Here is a 24549-nt window from a genome sequence, read left to right as displayed (position 1 = left end):
ACTTTGTGCTTTAAGGTGATGAATGTCTAACTCCAAACCTTTGTGACATCTTGTTGTATTTTATAGAAATTGGGACTGCGAAAGACGAGAGGTGATGTAAAGGTATGAATCTTTTTTTAAAAAAATACTGGAAATAAGCTTCAGGGGGCTACCCTTTCACTGTTTGATCTTATTGCTTCAGTTCTCAGCACCACAAGGAGTTGTGAGTGGTTACATCTTTTTCCACTGAAACATCTTATAATTTTATGTGATTATTTTATAACTAGCTGTACCTGTTGCAGCTTCGCTTGCAACCAAAAGATCCAATATGGAATGTAGATTGACACACAGGCAGACATTTCATCTTTATATATACTCATCTGGGAGGACTCCTGTAGGAGGACTCAGTGGGAGGGCTCGACTCTTTAAAAATGTAATTTATTGTTGCCGCGGCTTCGTCTGTGCAATGCAGGAGAAAATTTACCCAAACTTGAGTTTGATTTTTCAAGGCTGTTGGTTAAATACACATCTAATTAATTTGCAAACTTGCACAAGTGCTCTTATTACTTGTGATCACAGTATGAGGATTTTCAGTTCCCGTTTTTCCTATTTCAAGGCCTGTTGACCTTGATGTGTGGGTTATGACCTGTTTCAGGCCTTTTTAAGGACTGCAGTAACATTTTTTTCAAAGAAATAAAATGTATTTAAGAGATAGATTTGGATAAATCTTTAACAGTGCTTTAGTTGAGTTAGGTTAAGGCTGAAGCAATGATCTGTGGTTGTGGGCTTTTGTCACATTTGACTCTGTGATGACTACAACATTATAGGAAGGTGCAGATGCACTGCTGCAACAACAACAAATTACACTTATGCAGCGCTTTTCATGTGGGAGGACATAGCAAGGTGTTGGACAGTCAAAGATTTGCACCCGAGTGACAGTTGGGATCAGGAGGGGTGGAGGGCGCTATATAAATCCAAGTTGTTGTCGTTGTGGAGGGCAGGGAGGGTGGGAGTAGGAGAGTGACCAAAGGCACACTCAAAGAGAAATGTGAGATGGACCTTGAAGGAGCCAAGGGAAGGGGGAAGTGAAGGGACTGTGGGATGGTCTTCCAAAGGGTGGGGGCAGAAAGGTTAAAGGCCCGACCGCCAAGGTGGGGCGAGCTGTACGGGGAACATGTAGCAGGCCGCTGAGCGGAGGGAGCAGACAGGTAGATATGGGAGTAATAGACTGCAGTATTTACAGCGCTGGAAGACACTAATATAAAGAAGTGGTTTAGACTGGTGCCAGTACTTGTTATTCAGGCTGTAGTAGGAGATCTGCTCCCATTATTTGAATACTGTACGCATCTTGTGTGTCAGCCTGGCTCAGTGGTAGTGCTCACGCTTCTGAGTCAGAATATTGTGAGTTCAAGCCCCACGTTGGGACTTGGAATCACATAGTCTAAACTAACACTCCAATGCAACGCTGGCGGAGGATTGTTGCATTGAAGGAGGTGCCAAACTTCGGATGGGGCGTTAACAACTGGCTGCCACATTTCGCCCACAAAATTCAAAATCCATCCACTTTACAGTATATCCTGTGACACGCTTTAAGAAATCTCGACGACGTGATAAAGAGCTATATTAGATGCAAGAATTATTATTATCATCCCAGGGCTGAAGAAATCTTAGATTGTTTGGATGCAGTATAAAGGAATGAAATGAACTGATCCCTACTTTACAGAAATTAGTGATGAGGAACGACTGTATAAGATTAGTCTCTTATCCCTCAAAATGTCTTATTGAGAAACATGAAATGCTGTATAGATAGAGAAAGTAAACCTTCAACAATACTTTCCAATATGCCACGTCACAAGGTCAGATGGTGAGGGGCAATTCAGAACTGATTCCAGGAAGTATTTTTAAATCAACAACAGGGTTACCAGGAAGAGTGGTTGAGGCCAGGGCAGTGAATTTATTTAAGAAACATCTTAGTGCTGTTATGGGAAGACAGTAAGGGGTGGAAGGTTCTGGAAGGATGAGGTTAAATGGGCGAAATTACCTTCATCACCTTAAGTTCTTACTGTATAAGTGGAGTCCTATAGTATAATGGTTAGAGCACTCGCCTCGCAAGTGAGGAGACCTGGATTTGATTCCCAGGCACGGTGTAACCTTAGGCAAGTTTCCTTTCTCCACACGCCTATGTTTACCTAGCAGTAAATAAAAACCCGGTTGTTAATGAATTGGCAGATCACTTTCTGAGGGTAATAATCCCTTAAAAAAAATAATTTGGTCACTCAATCCACAATTGTTTGTGGAACACCGCTGTGCTATGTTTCGTCCACAAAATATAGTCAATTCACTTTACAGTATATTCTGTGAAGCATTTTGCGAGGTCTGAACGAAGACACCATCAGCATCCAAGGCTGCACTCTCCACCTCTCAAAGCCAGTCAGGAACCTCAGCGTTTTGTTCGACCCTGAGCTGTCCTTTCTCCCTCACATCCGCACCACAACTGGCACCGCCTTCCATCACCTCCGGAATATCGCCAGGCTTCGGGACCACATCACACCCACCCTCGCTCGCCTCCTCTGGCTCCCCATCCCCCAGAGGATTGATTTCAAGATCCTCATCCTCACCTATAAGGCCATCCATGGCCTCGCTCCCTCCTACCTCTCTGACCTACTATCCCCCTACCTACCTGCCCGTACCCTCCGTTCCTCCGGCTCCGGTCTGCTCCACATCCTCCGCCCCAATCGCCCTACTATCGGTGGTCGGGCCTTCAGCCTCTCAGCCCCGAGGCTCTGGAACTCTATCCCCCAGTGCCTTCGCCGCTTCCTCCCTCTCCTCCTTCAAGGCCGGTCTCAAAACCTTTCTCTTTGACCGAACCTTCAGCTCCCCTCTCAACTCTCTACCCCCTCCTCGCTCCCTCCCTTCCCTCCCCTCACCATTTCCCCCCTCCTCGCTCCCTCCCTTCCCTCCCCTCACCCTGACCATTTCCCCCCTGCTCGGGTCATGACCCAACTGTGCAGCGCCTTGGGACGTCCTCCTGACGTGAAAGGCGCTTTATAAATGGAATCTTGTTGTTGTTGTTGATGTGATAAGGCAGTATATCAAATGCAAGGATTATTATTATTATAAGCAGCTGAAATGGATAACCCCGAGCTAGAATACTGGCTTTATGCCTTGAGACATCCTTCCAATGTGAAAGATGCTACATAAGTATAATTTATAATAATAAATCTAATTTGTTAGTTTGTCTGCTACATCAGGAAGTCCTTCTGTTCATCTCCAAAGCTAATGTTATGCTCCATATTTTTAATTTTCATGCAAGCAGATTGCTTCCCAACACTTTTCCTCATGTCTCCAGGTATTCTGTATACAGAATAATTTTTTTTGGGGGGTGGGGGCAGATCCACAGCATAAGAATCCATTTTCATATTGGAGACAAGTGCTCTGTGCTGCTCTGTTTCTTATTTGCAATTTTTGAATTGGTGAGAGGGATTCAGTAAAGCAATCCAGGGTTTTTGTTTGCCATTGGGGAGAAGCCCGTGGGTTGGCTGTTTTTTAACAGAATTACTGGTACTATAGTCTTGTCTGTATAGAACCACTGTGCATGTGTGAATCCCCCTTGTGCAGTCAGCTGCAAAACCTCCACAGCAACATGCTCTTTTTTTGTGAAAAGCAATGATAAAACCACATTTTTTAAAAATTGTGGGATGATGGTTGCAACACACGCAGTACCCCAGAAGGAGTTTTATAAAATTAAAGGCAAAAGAATTTAACCATTAGAATACCAGCAACTCCACGGTAGTTCCAGTGTCCCTACATTTATCAAAAGATTCAGCTTGCATACAAGGATCAGTAAAACAGTATATACATTATATTACAGTAATATAGGGACTAATATACAACAGTTCACAAACGGCAAATCCTGTCATTAACTAGAAATGTATCATGTCAACTTGCAGGACCTCCTTTTGGTTATTTTTAGTAATGCAATAAAATCTTTCTGAAAAATATACAAAACTCTGCCTGATAGTAGAAACAGATGATGTTGCATTGAAAGAATGTAAGAAGGCATGGAATGAGGAAAGGCCATTCTGGTCACTTATGATCGCCCTCTCCACAGAACACATACAACCTATCCTATGGTGGACTGTGTTCCACTCACTCCATTTCTGTCCCACTCACAGGCATATTCTGGATAATTATAATAATCTTTGTATTTGATATAGCACCTTATCATCTCAATAAGACATCTCAAAGTGCTTCACAGGATATACTGTAAAGTGGACTGACTGTATTTTTGTGGGTGAAAAGCAGCAGCCAGCATGCGCACAGCAATGTCGCATAACAGGCGTGGAATGAATGACCGATTCTATTTGGGAGATTGTTGGCCAGGAGGCAACAGAGCAAAATCTCAAAGAGTATTCTCCCATCTCTACCATTGAACCGTGGCTTCATCATCTCCAGTCACCGTTCTTATGTTAACAATTGCCTCCCCTCCCCAAATTGGAAGTTATTTGAAGTAATATCAATTTTATGATTAGTTTTACACAAGAGATTTTTATGTTTTATGTTGCTTTTGTATATTATAATAATATAATAATCCTTGCATTTGATATAGCACCTTATCACATCGTTGAGACGTCTCAAAGCGCTTCACAGAATATACTGTAAAGTGAATTGACTGTATATTTTGTAGGAGAAATGCAGCAGCCAATTGTGCACAGTAGTGTCCCACAAACAGTCGTGGATTGAGTGACCAAATTATTATTTTGGAGGGATTATTATCAATTGGTGGAAAGCAATCCACCAATCAACTAAGAAGCAGGTTCCTACTTACTGCTTAGGTAAACACGCGTATGTGTGGAGCAAGGAAACTTATCTGAGGTCTAAAACATTAGGTCTAAAATATTAGGTCTAAAATAAATTAATGTTAAAATAGATAACAGCAGGTAATATTTTATATTAAGCTTTTAATAGCAGCATGACATACTGTGTTGTGTCTGAGAATAATACAGTACGATTTTCCATTTCCTCTGGTTTGCCGTAAACAACAGAGGTTTCCTGTATTCAGTGTCTTTGAACTGTGTTGTGTGTTGTAACTGTGCACATCATGGGATCTTTTATTTTTTCATTGTTGTTCAGAATAAGTTTAAAAAACAAATAGTAATGGAAAGAGGAAAACCCTGAGCTCTTTTAATGTTTTGAATAAGGAGAAAGTAATGCTATCTCATGCTATTCCAGTTAAGTTATTGTGATTTCATGATAAGAACAATCTTGCATTCAAACAGTGGAATTTTTTTTGTTTGTCTTTACCTTTCTCATTCTGACCAATTTAAGTGCAGAAATTCCATGTGTCACATCCATGAAATGCCATGATACACGTGTTGCTCAGCAAGAATAGTGAATCGCACCTATCTTGATTTTCATCATGACTGTTTTTAACTAGCATTTACAATAAATTGTTCTCTTAAATCTCTTAATGGTTTGTCTCGCTTTCTTTTTTAAATAATGCCATTTAACAAAATTAAAATGTAAGAATAGAGAAGTGATCTTCATGTCGCAAAAAATTGTATCATTTCCAAGCATAGACTCGAAAAGGAGAAGTATTTGCCTTGCGTCATGGTTGAGTAAAATTTATGTTCAGAACATAAATCAGAATATAAACATAAAGAACATAAATCCTCTCAGGACTTAAAACAAACTCATGTTTAAGGAATGGTACTACCCATCCATTTATCCCAATTCTGTGTTACTTCAACAAAAATCAAGAGTTCAAATAAGGAAATCATTACAAGGTTGGCTTCTTCTTTTCAGAGCTCTAAATAACAGATAACAGCCATTGGCAATATAACCCCTCTCTCTCCCAGGCTTACTGGAATAAAACAATATTTCAGATAGGGGCAAGGAGGCCGAGAGACATGTCCCATGTTTCACTTGACAGCAGTGCTCTCGTGATTGTGTTCACTGTATTTCCAGCACCACGATTGGTGCAATGTAGCACCAGAAAGCACCTCAAGATATCTCTTCCCTTTATCCTGAAAAGGGATAAGAATGTCTCACCACTGTATTGCTCAAACCCATTCGCTGCACACAATGCTTATAGTTGACCGCATTTGTGGCAAGATCCCATTTAACAAATAGAGACTCACTGGATTAAAGAGGGTTTTTCCAAATGTGCTATTTTATTTGAGTCAAGTGTTATTTTGGGTCTCAGTAAAGGTGCCGAACACCATATGACTGATACTTACACTGGCTCCTCAAGAGGTCTCTTTCCTTTGTTTTGAAATGAGATAAGGTTGGGTCCATATGTAAATGACTGAGCAACATATATCAGGGTAAATGCATGTGCATTATACACCATGTATAAATGTGTATTGTGCACCACTTGTGTGTTACATACCATATGTAATACATGTTTTAATTGCACCTGCAATTAACAACCTTTTTACTGGCAATTAATTGCATAATTAAGAGCGCCTGTAATTCCCTGTGTACATATGTTTACACATGGCTGACATAGACACATACTGGGCCCTGGACACTCAACTCCTGCTGTTTGCACATGAACAGACAAGTACACAGAGCCTTCGTGCCAAATTCACCAAAACTGTTAGATTACCAGTCTTCCAGCAAAGAAGTATCATACAAACTGTGATCTCAACAGGAGGCAGTGGGAAGCGGGAAGAAAGTGATGTAAGTGGAAAAACAAACCAGGAGATTATGTGGAGGAGGAATGCTGGCATGTTTGAAGCAATCTGTCAAGGAAAACAACGGACAATACAATATAAATTTACATGTATATAGCACCTTTCACATCAGGGTGGCGTCCCAAGGCGCTGCATAGTCTAGAATATGCACCTGAGCTGGAGTGGGGATCGGGTGGACAGCGGAGGGGAAGATGGCAAAAAGTGTGGTCAAAGATGAAGGTCTTGAGGTGGATCTTGAAGAATGAATCACAAATGAGGAGCCCAGATTTCTCTGCTTATAGGAGGCAATGGCAGAGGTCCACTGAACATGACTTTTGAAGCAAGCCCTCCCTAACCAGCAGCAACACTAGTTCTTCCGATTCCTGAAATTCCCTCTAGCCGTAGCCTGTAAGAACATCTTGGCTTAAAGCCTCATGCAGATTTGTGAACATTGTTTAAATTTGATTTTATTTCGGAAGCTGATTTTCCAAATTAAAGAATTTTAAGATTTTTACACTATTCAGCGCAATCTTAAATTTTAAGACAAATTGGCCCGAGAGGATAAGGCTATGTGGAATTTCAGCCCGAAGAATTGGTTAGGATCTGCTTGCCATCACCTCCAGGCATGTCACCTAAAAAAAAACATCTAATCTGATCTAATGGAACAGCAGAACAAGATCCAGTTCAGCCTTTCCATCCCTTGCCCCCATCTGCCCCCCACACTCCCGATCCCCCCCACACACACACCCTATACACACTCTCAGCTCAGGTGAAAGCCCTGAACAGTCCAGTGCCTTGGGGTGTCCTCTGGATGTGAAAGGCGCTAAATAAATGTAAATTTGTAATTTATTGTATTGCTGAAGCCTCGGGAAGTCTCTTTGGAGATGAATGTGGCAAAAATCGAGAGCAGAAACATTAAGATGTCTTTCAGTTTTCGACCTGTTGCACGTCTCCACCTTTCTCTATTTTGAATGTGTTTGTGTCCCACATTGTGACCCTAATAAAACGGTTGCTGCTTGAGGCTACTGAAAGGGTGAGTAAAGAAATCGGTCTGTAAACACGATAAAAGGTTAAAAAATACAATTCGTTGGAATTTGCTGATGAACCTGTTTACTTCATGTTATGCTAAAAATGCTCACTTAACTAGAATTTGGTTCTAAAAATATAATATTAACAGGAAGGGATATAGTGTGTGTCGTGTAAATGATTTTCATTTTTCAGTTTCTATTCGCTTATCAGCTACCAAAGTGGAATAACTGCAATTGAAATAAACGTAACAAAAACATATTGTAGGAAATTAAGTGTCATCATTTCCTGGCGGATATACTGTGAGATTCAAATGCTGTGTTCCGGAGGTTTACCGGCATACTGTACCCCCAAGCGATTTTACGCTGTAGAAAACTCCAGTAAAGCCAATGCAATATTTCCGTGCTCATCCTCACAAATAGGTCCTAGTCACTAAGAACTTCTGTTGTGGTTAGGAAATAAATGGAAATAGAAATTTTTTGCACAGAATGGGGCTATTAAGACCCTCGTGCCTCCACCACCTGATACTTGCTTTTTTTTTCTAAGTAGTTTTTTTTAATGAAAATAAATGTGAGACAAGACAGTAATATGTCTCTGACTGTATCACCTGCCACATTTACAAGCAAATTGTAAACAAATGGCCCATTGCTCACCTAATTTTGCCAGATTGTTAGCTCCTCTTCTGGAAGTCTCAAAGCACATCAAAGAATATACTGTAAAGTGAATTGACTGTATATTTTGTGGGTAAAACGTGGCAGCCAATTGCGCACAGCAGTGTCCCACAAAGAGTCGTGGATTGAGTGACCAATTTATTATTGTTATTAAAAGCAAATTGGAAGATTATCTTGGGAAAATAACTTACAGAATGGCAGATAGCATAACTTCAGAAGGGGTACATCTTGTCTGACTAATCTTAAGGACTTTTTTGATGTGGAGACATCTCAATTTCATTGTAGGAAGCCATATAATGTAATATAACTAGCTTTTCAAAAAGCCTCTGACAAAGTACCATACTTCACAAACTGACGTCACTGACTATCAAAAATAAGATATTGATGTGGATTAGTAACTGGCTACAGGGAAGGATATATAGGGTAATCATTAGGGGAGTAAGATCAAAATGGAGGGAGGTGTTAAATGTGGAATTTGCCAATGGAGAAGTTGAAAGAGAAATAAGGGTGGTTGGTGTCAGTCACTGTCAAAACGATGTGAGGCAGCCATTACCAAAGCAAACATGATGTTGGGCTGTATTGTCAAATTAGTTGAGCTCAGATCCTCAGTTGTCATGCTCAAGCTGGCAAGTACACAAGTCAGGCCTTTGCACCTAGAGTATTGCACACAGTTCTGGCCACCGTGACACTGTGAATGCAGCAGAGAAAACATTGTTAGAATGAGCTATGTGAGCAATAATTAGACAAGCTAACTCTAATGGTGCAAGTGGTGCGATCACACTAGATACTGGATCCCATCACACTGGATCCCAGCATAAATGAAACACCCCGAAGCTGTGATGGGAGGATAGTAAGGGAGTACTTCGGAAAGATAAGATCAAATGCCAAAGAACCTTCCTCATCTGAACCTCTTGTAATTACTACGAGGTCACACATTTAATTGGCTCACATTTATGCTGAGTGGGACTGGGGCTATTTGTTCACTTTAAAAGGTTGATGGTTGGAGAGTGTTCCGCTTACCAGCAAAAATATTATTTATAACAAATGAAAGGATTATTATTATTATTGTAGAATTCCTTCAAATCAGCAAAATGTTATAGGTAGAAAAACAGAACACGGGTTTTAAGGTTTTATCTCACTTATATCAAAATAACCCATGAGTCATAGATAGTGAAATTTATAAATGTTAGGCCATGAGTTCCCAGCATTTGTCCTATATATACCTAGGGTTATTTTTCTATCTGAGAAATTCGGTGCGACATTTTCGTGTGGATAGTGGAGCAGGACTAGTTAAACCAGTGACTTTTGCACACTACAATGTCCCACAAGCAGCCATGAAATGTATAAACAAATTTTATCTTCGGGATTGTTGGACAGGGCACCAGGAAAAGCTCCCTTCTCTTTTTGAATAGTGCAATAGGATCTTCATCGTCCACCTGAACAGGCAGAGTGGTTTAACATCTTATCCAAATGATGGCACCTCTGACAAGCTCACCCCCAGTAATGCATTGGAGTGACAGCATAGGCTGTGCATTCAAAGCCCTGAAGGGCTAAAATCTACAACCTTATGAGTCAGAGGCTACCAACTGAACCAGGCTGACCCTAATACATACATCAGGGATTGAAAGCAACAGAAATTTGCTAGGGGAAAAAATGAAGAAAAATGATATTTTATGGCCAGTGGGTTACTTTCCGTCCTTTCTCAGACATTTCAGTTCTTTTCCCTGTTAAGAAACAGGCCAAAAAGAGGCTGCGATCAGAAAGTGACAGTTAGTGTCACCACTCCTAATTTGCAGGTGCTACATTCTTGACTCATTAATGTATTCGATCGAGGAGACCTGCTCAATACAGTAACTCAGTCTTAACTCCTCAGAGGTTCAAAACTAGTTCCAACAGGGATAGTAATCGAAATAATTTCGCCCTGGGATGCGGGGTTGCAAAGTTTGCAAATAGTCCTTAGCCGCTGAGTGCAATAGTTTGCTCAAAACTGCTGTTTCCTATCAATCTAAATTGAAGAGGTTGATAGTAAAATGGAAACTGTCACAGTATGGGGGGATTTGCCCTAATGGTGATCTCCCCAACAGCAACTACACCAATGAACATACGATGCAACTCTTGTCAGATATTATCTGATGTAATTTATTGCCGGAACACATTTGCTATTTCAATCTATTGTTAATGCAATGTCATCAATTGTTAGTTCCTTTAGAGGATGCACAATTGAATTAATTATTTGATGATATATTTGATTGTTATCCACACCCTCTTTTTAGATGTATTCCTTTGGTAAAAATTGCTAGAAATTATTCAAATTACAATCCAGACTCACAAATAAGTGTATCACAGTTTCCTGTGTGTGCAGTGGGGAAAAAAAGACTGGTTGGGCCATTGCCACTAAACTTTATCCATGGTTTAGGAAAATCCACCTCTTCTTCTATTGTTACCTCTGTGACCTGCTAACCCCAATCAACCTGTCCGCTCCCTCCGCTCAGCAGGCTCTGGCCAGCTTCACATCTCCCGCCCGGCCTGCCCCACCATCAGCATGTGGGCCTGCAGCCTCTCTGCCCCCACCCTTTGGAACTATACCGCACAGTCCCTTCGCCTTCTCCCTTCCTTGCGTCCTTCAAGACACGTCTTTAAGACCTTCCTTTTTGATCGCGCCTTCAGTCACCCTCCTACCCCTACCTTCCCTGCCCTCCACCCCTCCAGATCCTAACACCCTGCTCGGGTCCAAATCCTTGACTGTCCAGCACCTTGGAAGGTCCTCCCGACGTGAAAGGCACCATGCAAATGTTAATATTGTATTGTGATAATTCTGTGACTCCCTTCATAGGAAACTGTCAATGGGAATGGGAATGTAACTGGTTCTGATCACTAGCACTATTTACCCTGTCCGAAGGAATGTTGCCACTAAAAGGTCACAAGATAGCACTTCACCTCTAAGACTGCTGTTGCGTCGAACCTACACCCTCTGCAGTTGTTATCAGCATGCGGTGGACTCACAACAAAAAGGATCCTTTGCGATACTGTCAGTCAAGCTGTAACATAACATTGCTTCCACTGTGCTGTGGGTTAAACTTCCTCTCCTGCTAGAGATGGAAAACACGTACGGTATCATTCAGAGCAAGCTCAAGACCCTGTTATTTCAGGTATCCGAAATGAAAGATACTGAGCCCTGGTGAAAGAATATCTACTTTCTTTTATTTTAACCCCTAATAAATACATGGGGTAGGGGAGCTGATTTGGCCCTAGGTTGGCATACCTGGCAATGGAATATTGTAATCAAGTTGACACTGTATAGCGGTCTCAGTGGTCCAGGTCCTGAGCCAGGCAGTTGCAATGCACCAAAGCACTGCCAATAGCAGACTAACCAACCCAGATCATCAACAGAACTTGAAGAGAAGAAAAGACACTGGTTTCTGGGATTATTCCCAGTTGGCTCCTGTTAACCCTACAAGCTAAAATTCCAACAGATCCAGGTGCTCTCTGGACAACCAGCAGGAAGCATGCCAATGCCAATGTTCACAATGGAAAGCTGTTTGGATTCAAGTTGGTTAAACTCCAGCAGTACCTCAATGAATACTGGGGTTCCCAAGTTATGGCTCTTGTCAACCTGCCCCTAAATTTTCCTGGAGAAGATCAGCAGGATGTGTGGCTTGGGGGAAAGAATCCGCTCTCCATACCAGACAAATGTATACCATATATATGTGGAGCTCACAATAGCTTGGTTTGGAGACTCTAAAACATGATGATGGGTTTCCATATGTGTCAGACTACTGGCTGACCAAAAGAACATTATTTTATCTCTGATGGACATTTCTGTTGAGTACAAAACTAGAATGTTGGTGAGTCTGTGGCTTAGACAGGTCCTTCCCCTCTCTGTTGAAAAGGAATGTCAGAAGTGAGTGTGAACAGCAGGGAATGTAAAAGGAGAAAGCATAAATGTTGCACAAATCCTCATTTTGAAAATCAAATGGAATTTTTTGTGACACATTAACTTATTCTCACCTATTTACTTAGTTTTTTAAAAAATATAATACTTTCAAGTTTCTCTTATTTGACTATGCAACATGGGTAAGTTACAAGACACAATGAGCCATTATAATCCTCTATCTGAAGGGAGTGAGCACAATGTAGGGGAAATACACTAGGTTATAAGCGAATTCAGACATTTATTCTAGAAAGATATATTGATATTGAGATTGTACATGGAACAAACCTGCACTGACATGACGTTAGAGTGTGACTAAAAAAAAATGAAATGCAACCTCAACAGTAAATCAGTCTCATTTCTGCAGATACCATGATTTAGATATAATGCAGATTGTACTTGTAAAAAATATTTTTTTATTAGTAGAACTGTAAAGTATTCATTTCACAATAGGAATCAGATATTATGAAGCAGTTGCAGATGGTAGCAACAAGAATAGCCTCTTGTGTTAGAAGGGTGAATTAAGAGAAACAATTAGATAAAATTAGGGCTTGTTAGCCTTGTGAATAGATTTCTATGAAGGAACCTTATAGAGGCAATGAGATTCTATATAGATCTGAGAACACATTTATCTACACCCTAGGCAGCAGAACAAGAGGGCACTTTCAGGTTGTGAAGGTCAATATGATGAACACCAGGAAGTATTTCATTACCCAGAAGGTAATTAACTACTGGAAGGTCTTACCTGGAAAGGCAATTGCGTTATACACAAGTTCATGCCCAGTACCTTGTTGTCCTTGTGATTTGTTGTCAAATCCTAGTTTTGCTCATTGTATATGTGGAGTCCTGTAGCTCAGTGGTTAGAGCACTCGCCTTGCAAGCGAGACACTTGGGTTCAATTCCAGGCAGGGCGAAACCTTGGGCAAGTTTCCTTACTCCACACGCCTAATAATAATCCCCCCAAAACAAAACAATGATAAATTGATCATTTTCAATCCACGACTATTTGTGGGACACTGCTGTGCGCAATTGGCTGCCACGTTTCGCTCACAAATATACAGTCAATTCACTTTACAGCATATTCTGTGAAGTGCTTTAGACGTCTAGAAGACACAAAACGCGCTATATCAAATGCAAGGATTATTATTATTATTATACCTTTCAAGGATACAGTTAACGCTTTTACATGCAAATCCAGTTATAAATAGTTATTCTTTGTCTCTTGACCTGATGACATTCAGTCAGATTGCATATTATTTGCAATACCCGAATAAGCTCAACATTTTCTTTAAAAATGTTCCTCCATTTCATGTGTCTAATTCTGTGGTGGAAATATTACTTCACTCATTAACCCCCAAAATCAGCTGATGGGATTGGCTACATCTCTGTACAATCATTGTGAGACCAGGATAGAGGAACCCGTGGCTGAAGTTCAAAGTCATGAATTTACGATCTTTTCTATAGTCTTATTTCGGTGTGTGGTGTGTGTGTGGGGGGGGGGGGGGGGGGGTGGCTTAGCCCATTAATTGCTGAAAGCCCTGAAAAGTAATTTTTCTTTAAAATATCGGACTTTACACGTGTGTCTCCTGAGGTACATCCTAGCACTGGATGCTTCTTGGGTTGAATGTGAATTTGGTCAAATCATAACATGAGATGCACACCAAAATGGTAATGTGGTGGTCCTCACGTTCTGAAGGACTTGACTGTAGAAACATCCTAGGCTTTGGTACCAGGGACAATATCATTTAAAATTTATATAAAAGTTTGCTACTGATAATGTCTCGGAGCACTTCACTAAAATGGAGTCTGATACCAAGCACAGGAGGCGGGGAGAGGAAATGGGTAGGTGAATGTAGGCATGGTCAAAGAAATAGCTTTTTAGGCTAAGATTTAAAAACGGAGGGGATAGGTGAGACTTAAGCAGATGGGGACGGGAGAGATGAAGGGATAGAGGGAGGGAGTTCCACAGGTTATGAGAGTAGTTGCTGGAGGCTCAGTCACTGATGGTAGGGCTGAAAGGGTAGGGGACATGCAGCATGCCCAAGTTAGCTGAGTGGAGGGGATGAGCAGAATAGTAAGCTAAGAGAAGATCACAAAGATACAGAGGTGCTAGGAATTTATAGGTGAGGGTGAAGGGTGGAGTTGATCCATAAGGAGACCCACAAGAAGTGCATTTGTGCATTTGAGAAGGCCAGTTAGGAGATGAATGAGGGTTTTCATGGCATTTGATACGAGATCAGGGCAAGGGCAAGCAATCTAGCAAAAGTGAAGAAAGATGTTCTTGGTCAGGGGTGAATGGTGAGGAAGAAAGGAGAAATGAGGATTGAATCAAACCCAAGTTTGTGCACTGGTTTGGAGAGTTAAAGAGAGAGAAGTTAGGAATGCTGAAGAGGTCAGACCAGAAATGAGCTGAAGAAGATGGCTTTTATCTTGTCCATGTTAAACTACAAGAAATTAAGGCTCATGCAAGCCTTGATGTCTGACAGGCAAGTGAACAGAACATCAGTGAACCTGGAATCAAGAGTACATTAGATTACTAGGCAGATTGACATAAGAGTGACCTAGTTTCCCTCCCCATTTCTGAATATAAAGTTATTTCCAGAATTTCATTAAAAATGACTCTGGGGTTTCAACCAGCTAGTTAAGCATAATGATACATGTGATTCAGCTTGACCTGGGTGTAACTGATCCCGTTATATACCACTACTGTCTTTACCTCTATCTTTTAGAACAAGGTCCCATCTGCATCACCATGAGTGCTTGCTCTTCCCCAGACCCCATCAATCTGATTAATGGTGTGAACCTGGCTCAGTTGGTAGCACTCTTGCCTCTCAGTCAGACAGTTGTGGGTTCAAGCCGTATATTAGGACACTAACTCACATAGTCTTAAGTGGAAACTCGATACAATGCTAGAGGATTCCTACATTTTTGGAGCTTCGGATGAGACATTAAACTGAGGTCCCATTTGCCTGTTCAGGTGGAATAAAAAATCCTATGACACTATCTAAAGGAGTTTCTTTTTGAACAATGCCATGAGATCTTTGATGTCCATCTGAAAGAATGACTCCATTCAAGCATTGCAAGTGAGTTGGTAAGATTTAATAACTGGAGTGTGACAGCCACTTAAGACTCTACTTGGGAAGCACAGAGTTGACAATAAAGGTCTTAAAATGGATAAGCTGTGAACATAATCAAGTCCAGTTTTAGGTACTCTTAAACATCCTGATGGGGTTTTGCACTTAACAGACATCAGACTGAAGGNAAAAATTGAGGTTAGGTTAAAGAAAGTAATTTGGCCCTTTGATCTAATCTTTCCAGCATACCTACCCTACTGTCTACCAATTATTCCATTAAACTATTTTTAGTGAATCCAGTGGCCTGGTCTCTGCAACACATCCTAAACATCTATTCCAGCTATCATTTACTCTCAGTATAAAGATATATGTCCCAATATGTATCCTAATTTTACCCTTCACAACCCTGTACCCGTGACCTTAATGTTTGCCGACATGATTCTTCATAACTTTCTCTTTCTAAGCTTCTTTGCTGCTCTTCAGATTAACCAGGTTCAACTTGCAAGTCCGTACTGCAGTTGGAGATAACAATTTGAGTCACATTTTCTATGGTCACTGAGCTGACTTTCAGTTGTTCAGTGGTATGAAGAATGAAAATGGATGTTCTATTTCACACATTGTAATTTCTGGAGATGAATAAATTGTTCATCTGATTCAACCAGTATAACTGGCCAATATTTAAGATGCAGGCAATGGCAGATCAGCAGCTATGTTGACTATGGGAAGCCATATGATGCTGTGTATTTAGACTTTGAAAAGGTGTTTGATATCTGACAAATTAATTTTAATACAGATAAATACAAGATACTACAGATATTAAATAAGAAACTTAAGTACTCTGTGGGTGGAATAGAATTTGCTAAGGGAGAAGCTGAACAAGATCTTGAGGTGTTGACTCATCATGTTAAAATAGTGTGAGACAGCAATAAACAAAGTAAATAGGGTACCAAATCAATTGAATTCAAGTCCCCAGATGTCGTACTCAAGCTGTATAGTGCTCTGACCAGGCTCCAACTCGAGTGTTGCATAAAGTTCTGGTTACTGTGACACAGGGCACTGCCAAGGCTCTCAGGCAGTGCATAGGAGAGCAACAAGGATGATCCCTAGCATTTGAGGACTGAGCCATGAGCAGTGATTAGACAAGCTAGAGCTGTTTAATCTTTCAGGGAAAACGACTCAGAGGGCATCTTATAGAGATATATAACATTTTTAATGGGATTGAAATAGTAAACCTAAATCAATATTTTATGATGTGACAAGACAGTAGAACAAGAGGATATGGGTTTAGGGATGCAAACGGCAATTTCAAGGGGGAAACCAGAATTTTTTTTTAAGCTAGCAGGTCTTAAACGACTGGAACATGTTGCCAGAAATGTGGTTGAGGCCAGGACACTGTACTCATTTAAAAAATAGCTTGATGCTTTGATGGGAAGGTGGTAGGGTAGATGATCTGAAAGGATGAGATCAAATGAGCCAAAGGACCTTCTTCATCCAAACCAATCTTGTGATCTTACCAATGGAGATGAAAATATCAGGAGTGTTTATTTAAGATATGAGTATTACCATTCAACAAAATCTAGACTTGATTCCCTTTACATTGTGTTGGTTCATTCATGATGTTGAATATCAGGGTTATATATTAAAGCTATGGACAGGTCACACACAGTTTAGTTTCAGGAAAGACTGTACTTCCTAAATGATGGTCAAAAGCTGGTGGCTAGTAGTTTTTGGTTTCAGGATGTGAAAATTCCAAGTTGCGATCGCGGCCGGATTTTGCTTTCAGGTCATTTGTCAGGCATGAAAAGGTCCAATGTCTGAAGAAATGTCAGAATGCAAATCACAGACCACAAGCCAGCCTTTACTGATCTACAGTTTTTTACCCAATTTGGTATTGAATTTGCTTGTAAATAACATGTTATATGAGCGTGTGTTTAAGTGAAGGTGTGTGTAGTTCTGAATGTGTCTTTAATTCTGTGTGTGCAGAGTTCTGTGTATGTGTTTAAGTGTACATGTAGGCACCACTGTGCTTGCCTCTAGAGCACTCACCTCGCAAGTGAGAGACTTAAATTTGAGTCCCAGGCAGAGCAAACGTTAGGCAAGTTTCCTCACTCCACATGCCTCTGTTCATCCAGCATTAAGTAGGAACCTGGTTGTTAGTCGATTGGCGGATTGCTTTTCCAGGGGTAATAAGCCCTTCAATAAATAAATAATAATTTGGTCACTCAATCCACGACTGTTTGTGGGACACTGCTGCGTGCAATTGGCTGCCGTGTTTCACCCACAAAAATATACAGTCAATTCACTTCTGAGAAGCGCTTTGAGACATCTCGAAAACAGAATAAGGCACTATTTCAAATGCAAGGATTATTATTATTAAGTATACATGTGCACAGCTCTGTGCATGTGTTTAAGTGTATGTGGGCACATTGCTTTGCGTCTGTTTAATTGTGTGAATACAACTCTGTATGTGAATTTAAGTATATTTCTGCGCAGTGCTATATTTATCTAATTACCAAGCCAATAATAACTCAGTGCTGTGTGCTCTCATTGCACTATTATTTTCATTAAACATTCAAAATCTTACAAAAAAGGAGACCCTGTAGGTGATCTCACCCTGCTGTCCTCCTATTATAGTATCAAGCTGTTTCTTATAATTGAACCCAGGGGCCCCAGAGATGTTCAACCACATTTCCTAGAGGTTCATTCCAGCTGTTAATTACCCTCTGGGTAAAGAAATACTTCCTGGCATACCTCCTAAAATTGACCTTCACACTGACCCTCAGTAAATTCTATCCCATGCACAGAGTACTTGTGTCACCTGTTGTTACTTCCTATATACAGTTCCTTGAATTGACCCATATTACATATCAGTCTCGGAGCATACTCTTCCGAGCTCTCTTTGTAAGATCTTGGCTGCCTCCTTTAATTCCAGATGTTGCTCTACTTTAATGGACAACTAAAGAGATGCATGAGTTGTCCCCAGACATGGCTGAAAAATCTGATACTAGCAAGTAAAGATCAATACAGATGAATACAAGGGACTATATATAGAAAGGAAGACTAGGAAGCACAAGTCATGGATAGGGTAGAACTTACAAAGGGAGAAGCTGAAAAGGATCTGGAGATGTCAGTTGATTCATTGCTCACTATCTCAAAAGTGTGTGAAACAACAATAAATAAGGCAAACAGGGCGCTGGGCTATTATTGCTAAATCAGTTGAGTTTAACATAACATAACATGTAGGAGCAGGAGTAGGCCATTCGGCCCTTTGAGCCTGGCCCACCATTCAATCATGGCTGATCTTCTAATCTAACTCCAGCTAATAACCTGACCCTGCCTTATCCCCATATCCCTTAATCCCTTTTGCAATAAGAAATCTATCTATCTCAGTCTTGAATATGTTCAAGGACTGAGCGTCAACAGCCCTTTGGGGTAGTGAGGTCCATACATTCACCACCCTTTGAGTGAAGAAGTTCTTCCTCAACTCAGTGTGAAAGGGTTGGCCTCTGATTTTAAGGTTGTAACCCCTGGTTTTAGTTTCTCCAACCAGGGAAAACAATCTCCCACTATCTACTCTATCATGCCCTTTGATGATCTTATAGGTTTCTATAAGATCCCCTCTAATTCTTCTATATTCTGGAGAATATAGGCCCATATTGGTCAGCCTATCCTCATAATTCATCCCCTTCATCCCTGGTACTAACCTAGTAAATCTACGCTGCACCCCCTCAAGGCAAGTACATGCTTCCTTTAATAAGGACACCAAAACTGCACACAGTATTCCAGATGTGGTCTCACCAGGGCCCTATACAGTTGCAGCAAGACTTCCCTACTCTTATACTCTAATCCTTTCATAATGAATGCTAACATAGCGTTCGCCTTCCTAATTGCTGCTGCACCTGCAGACTAACTTTCTGTGATTGGTGTACAAGGACACCCAAGTCCTCTGGAAGTTTAGATAATAATAATAACCCTTGCATTTGATATAGAGCCTTATCGCATCTTTGAGACTTCTCCAAGCGCTTCAGAGAATATACTGTCAAATAAATTGATTATATATTTTGTGGGTGAAACGCAGCAGCCAATTGCGCAAAGCAGTGTCCCACAAACAGATTGAGTGACCAATTTATTAATTTTTTTAAGCAATTAGTACCCCCAAAAAAGCGATCCGCTAATTGACTAACAACCGGGTTCCTACTTACTGCTAGATAAACATGTGGAATGAGGAAACTTGCCCATTGTTTTGCCCAGTCGGGAATCGAACCCAGGTCTCTTGCTTGCGAGGTGAGTGCTCTAACCACTGAGCTACAGGACTCCAGATTTCCAGAAATCATGCCAATGCTAAATATCACTCTCTCTGATCAAGCCACAGTGCAACATTCTGGTCACCACGACAGAAGAGGGCTGGACAGACCCTGAACAAAGATGATCCTCAGTTTTAGAGGAATGTGCTAACTATAAGCAATGATGAGACAAACTAGAGCACTTCACTCTTGAAAGGAGATGTCTCTGAATCTAGAGGTACAAAAGTTTCTTAGTAGGATTGTGAAACTGAATCCAGAATCATTCTTTCAAATGCATTGAGATAACAGAACAAAAGGTTTAGAGTTTAGAGTTACAAAGGACAATTTCAGGACAGACACCAGGAAGTATTTCTTCACCCAGGGCATAAGTAATGGCTGGAACAGGTTACCAGGAAGGGCGTTTGAGGCCAGGCCAGGACATTAGACTCATTTTAAAAAAAACACAGCTTGATGCTATGATGGAAAGAGAAGGTATTCTGGAAGAATTAGATAAAATGGGACTAAGGGATGAAAAATGTTTTAAACATTTCTCGGCTTTTGGTACTGAGACAATCTTAGCTGTCACTGATAAGAATATGTGTTTTTACAACACTTTATTACATCAAAATATCTCAAAACCTGTTAGAATTAATTACTGTCTATTTAATTACTGGTTTTGTGAACAAATCTGGCAGCCATTTTCACACAGAAAGGTTCATCCAAACAGCAACAAAGAGAATAATTGATTTATCTGGAGAGTTTGTTGGTCAGGTCAATAGGATGAAACTCTCTTCTGTTTTAAATGGTATCATGGAATCTTTAGCATCCATCTGAAGAGATAAACGGGACCACGGTTTAATGTGTAATTTGAAGGACGGCATCTCCAACGCTATAGTGCTCCCCCAGTATTTTGCTGAAGTATCATCCTGGACTATAAAAAGTCTAGATGTACCACTTGAATAGAATCACTTTCAATTATATCTCTACTATATATCAAACTGTCCAGTTTTGCCTTTCTCTGTCTGTGTGTGTCTGTGTCTGTGTGTAAATATATATATATAGTATAAGAGACTAAATAGTGTTTACGAACCTAAAGGGTGCATCTTGAATAAGTTTTGGAAACCTCAAGTTTTCACTCAGTTTAATGATTACTCTTGAGAGCTGCCCAATCAGTTTCATTCAAATTCGATAAAAAGGGAGATCAGACTTCGACTTATTTTAAGTCATGGTCCTGACTGGTGACCCGGTCCCACAAAGCCTTCACTCTTGCTTTGGGTAAGTGTGTGATCATATTTCAGGCTTTCAATGGCAGAGAACAGGCAGAATGAAAGTCAGTGGGAGGTTTACAGAATTCTTCAATCTCATGAAAAAAATATATAAAATAATAATATCCAAGCGCTAAGAAGGTGCTATTTGATAAATAGGTGCCAAAATAATAGGTGCAGGCATCACACTGACATTTGGTAATTTTGCTGTGTTTTTCCTTTGAAGGTGTTTCAGAGCTTTGTGAAGCTGCTGTGAATCAATACCGAGGGTGGGGGGCTTCGACCTTGCTACAGAAATTGAGTAATCAAACACTCAACTATTTACTGTAAATAACAATTCTTTCTAAAGGGAAATTCTGCATTGCATTCAGGTCACCAAAGTTTTCCAGCATTATCTTTGGTGTCTAACCACAGTAAGATGCTTTTGTGTTTGTATTGTTTTTCTGGAAACTATCAGATCTCCAGTAATACAAAGAGTTGGATACCCCAGAATGAAGTGAGAATAAAGTAAGTAAAGATTTTTCCATTAATGAGCATGTTTGCTGATGAGAAATCCTAATCGTCAGTGTAAAGGAACACTGTGCCTCAATTGACATTAATGATGCTGAAATTGCAAAAGTCGCATTGTGAGTCAGCCTCCAAAGCTCTGCCAGTTAACTGGAGAGGATTCAATAATATGCCACTGAATTCAAATTATATCCTTCAAATGGCCTAAATTAAATATTCAAATTGTGCAGATCATGAGTCCAATAAACTCTATATGTTATGGTTTATAAGATATAAAATGTATTAACTAGAGAAATGTTATAGTCTATCAATTATATTTTGGTTCTGATTTACTCAACCATGGAAGGCACTTCTTCTTCATTACTTTTCTTTCCCTTTTTATCTTCCTTTGTGGTCTCCTCAGCTTGACATCTTCTGAAGCTGAAAGCAAGATAGTTGATCATTTCCCAGCCTCTGCCTGTACCACTCCACACTCAGCAGGTAGCAGTCTCATGTATGGGGGAAGGATGTGCAATTCTCATTTTACTGGATTTGTAACCCAATGATTTCATGGTGGACTAACAAAGAGCTTTACGGGACACATCTCCACTACAGCATACTACACAAACTATTGCCTCCACCCCTGAGGCTATGCCTTACCCAAAGCACTCGATTTTCATACCTATGAAATCTCTCATACATCTACACTAATAATAGTAACCTTTTGATTCATATCATCTTCCTATCTAGCCATATCTTCGGATGTGTTCTTACCTCACAATATCTTCTGAAGTTGTCATGATTTTTTTTGATAATGAAATGTGACCAATTAAATTATTATTATTATTTATTATTTGTGACCAATGTTGTGCTTTTGAGCTGACCTTATATTATTGTGTAGCTACATAGCTTTACCTTTCATTGTTTATTCACATATATATATGTCAAATGCGCCGTATCAACATTTAACGTGCTTATGACTAAGCAAACTGACTTAATAGTATAGTTTTCGAGAGTGGATTACTTCTGTTTTTGTTAATAGTATAGTTACCTGCTATATTTAAAAATGGTAATTGTGTTGCTTTATAGGTGAGCATTTCACATGCCCTAACTCTGCAATAAAGCTTTTAATTACCCCCATCTAAGTGTCTCTAATGTTTTTTAAACTGCCTCTTTTGTCAGTGATTTATATGGGTGCAGAATTTGGTAACCCAGGACACAGATTAAGGAGAAGTGGGCTCAGAATGTGATTGCTAGAGGGGAGACCACATGTGTGTTCTCCAATAAAATTTCCACAATAAATTTGGGTTCCAGCTTTGCAAACCCACCTGTCCCTTGTATGGGTGCTCTGGAGAACTGCTCCCTACACATACCTAGTCAGAGGGCACCTTGCATGCCAGGCAGAGACTCATTGCAACTTTTACAATACAATACAATTTACATGTATTTGACACCTTTCACATCAGGAGGACATCTCAAAGTGCTTGCTCGTCTGTGCTATCAGCACTTAGTGATACTCACTGAAGCTTTATATACTGCTGAACCAGTGCCAAAAACAATGTACAATCAATTTTACTTTTCAGCTGTTTGGTTGCTGGAATTGCTCCACCAAAGGCTTACTCAATCCACGACTATTTGTGAGACACTGCTGTACGCAATTGGTTACTGCTTTGAGACATCTCAAAGACACGATAAGGCGCTGTATCCAATGCAAGGATTATTATTATTATTACTCATTAAGTAGGATATCTCATGCCAAAAATCCTCATATAATAGTGAAACTAGTGAAGAAAGTTAGATTAAAGGATTTCAACAGATTGCTGAAACATGGAAAAAGACCAAAAATACAACTGATAATGACTGAATTCTAGAGTGACCACAACATACTAGAGATGCCACCACTTTCATTGCTATTGCTTTGACTTTTTCAGCAAAAACTCCTATGGCAAATATATATTGTTGTTTAGTTCACTAAAAAGCATTTCTTTAATATATTGTATGATATTGGGTCTATCCCACAGAAGTCATGTGCTTATAATAATAATAATAATTCTTATATTTGGTATAGCGCTTTTCAAGTCTTTCATGTCTCAAAGCGATTCACGGGATATACTTTAAAGTGTAGTGGCTGTGTGTTTTGTGGGAGGACTACTCATTAAAAGCAAGTAATTGAAAGTGGATGCATAATACATTGCACTAGCGGGGAGAAATTCCACCTAGGTCTAGATTTATTCCATTTACTTTCATTTCATGGCTGTTTAAACATCTGTTTGAATGTCTGATTTGAAGGACGTAACATCCAACTATGAAGCACACTCCTAGCACTTTACCTAAGTTTCTGCCTATACCATACGCTCAAAGTTCGATGTGAAAAGCAAAACTAATCATTTCACACGCACAGATCATCCAACCTGCTAAACGGTAAAACAGCAAGTACCCCAATTACGTTCCTGATATTACTAACACAACACCCTGAAAGAGGGTGTAAAGGAAGGGAATGATGATTTGATATAGTTTTGCAATAAAGTTTAAAAGTGAGCTAAATGTGTTCATATTTCTTTAATTTTTTCTTGTGATATATTACTTTCCCTTAATGTTGCATGTCTTTTGTTTTGCTCTTTATTTAATTTCCTTATATGTTTACTACACACATTTTCATATTTTCCTCTTTGCTTCTTCTCTCTTAGAGAATGTAACAACATTGCAAGTAAGCCAGATGGAGAGATGAAAGAGAAGGGAGACGGAGAAACAAGTTTCTCCCAGTGCCATGGCCAACAAGACCGAAGATAAAAAATTGGTCATTTACCTACTGTCTGTCAGTGGGACATTGCTGCATGCAAATTGGCTGGTGCGTTCACCTACAAATACAGTCACTACACTTTACAGACATCTTGTTTCACTTTTTACAAAGTCCTTTGTTACATTCTCCAGGAGATACTAAGAAAAGAGAAAATATAAAAAGGGTGTAGCAAATGTTTAATGAAATTGAATTAAAGAGCTAAAGAGATAAAGAAAAGCAACATAAAGGAAAGTGATGTCAGAAGAAAAATTAAAAGCAATTTGAATACATTTTAAACTTTATTGTAAAAATGTATTAAATCATAATTGTTTTTCATTACATCCTTTTCCAGTGTATTGCTTTGAGACATTTCAACAA

At 39.9% G+C, this 24549-nt stretch overlaps 1 long non-coding RNA gene across 1 annotated transcript; it reads left to right on the top strand.

Annotated features, from left to right (window-relative positions):
* Positions 1-24164, top strand: LOC121852160. The gene is made up of 4 exons (XR_006086059.1): positions 1-102; positions 21364-21413; positions 21817-21893; positions 24080-24164. It is a non-coding gene; the product is annotated as an uncharacterized LOC121852160 (long non-coding RNA).
* Positions 24165-24549: the final 385 nt, after the last annotated feature.

Source organism: Callorhinchus milii, unplaced genomic scaffold (genome assembly GCF_018977255.1).
Source record: "Callorhinchus milii isolate IMCB2004 unplaced genomic scaffold, IMCB_Cmil_1.0 Scaffold2, whole genome shotgun sequence".
NCBI classification, from domain to species: domain Eukaryota; kingdom Metazoa; phylum Chordata; class Chondrichthyes; order Chimaeriformes; family Callorhinchidae; genus Callorhinchus; species Callorhinchus milii.
This window is presented reverse-complemented; position numbering and strand designations above follow the sequence as displayed.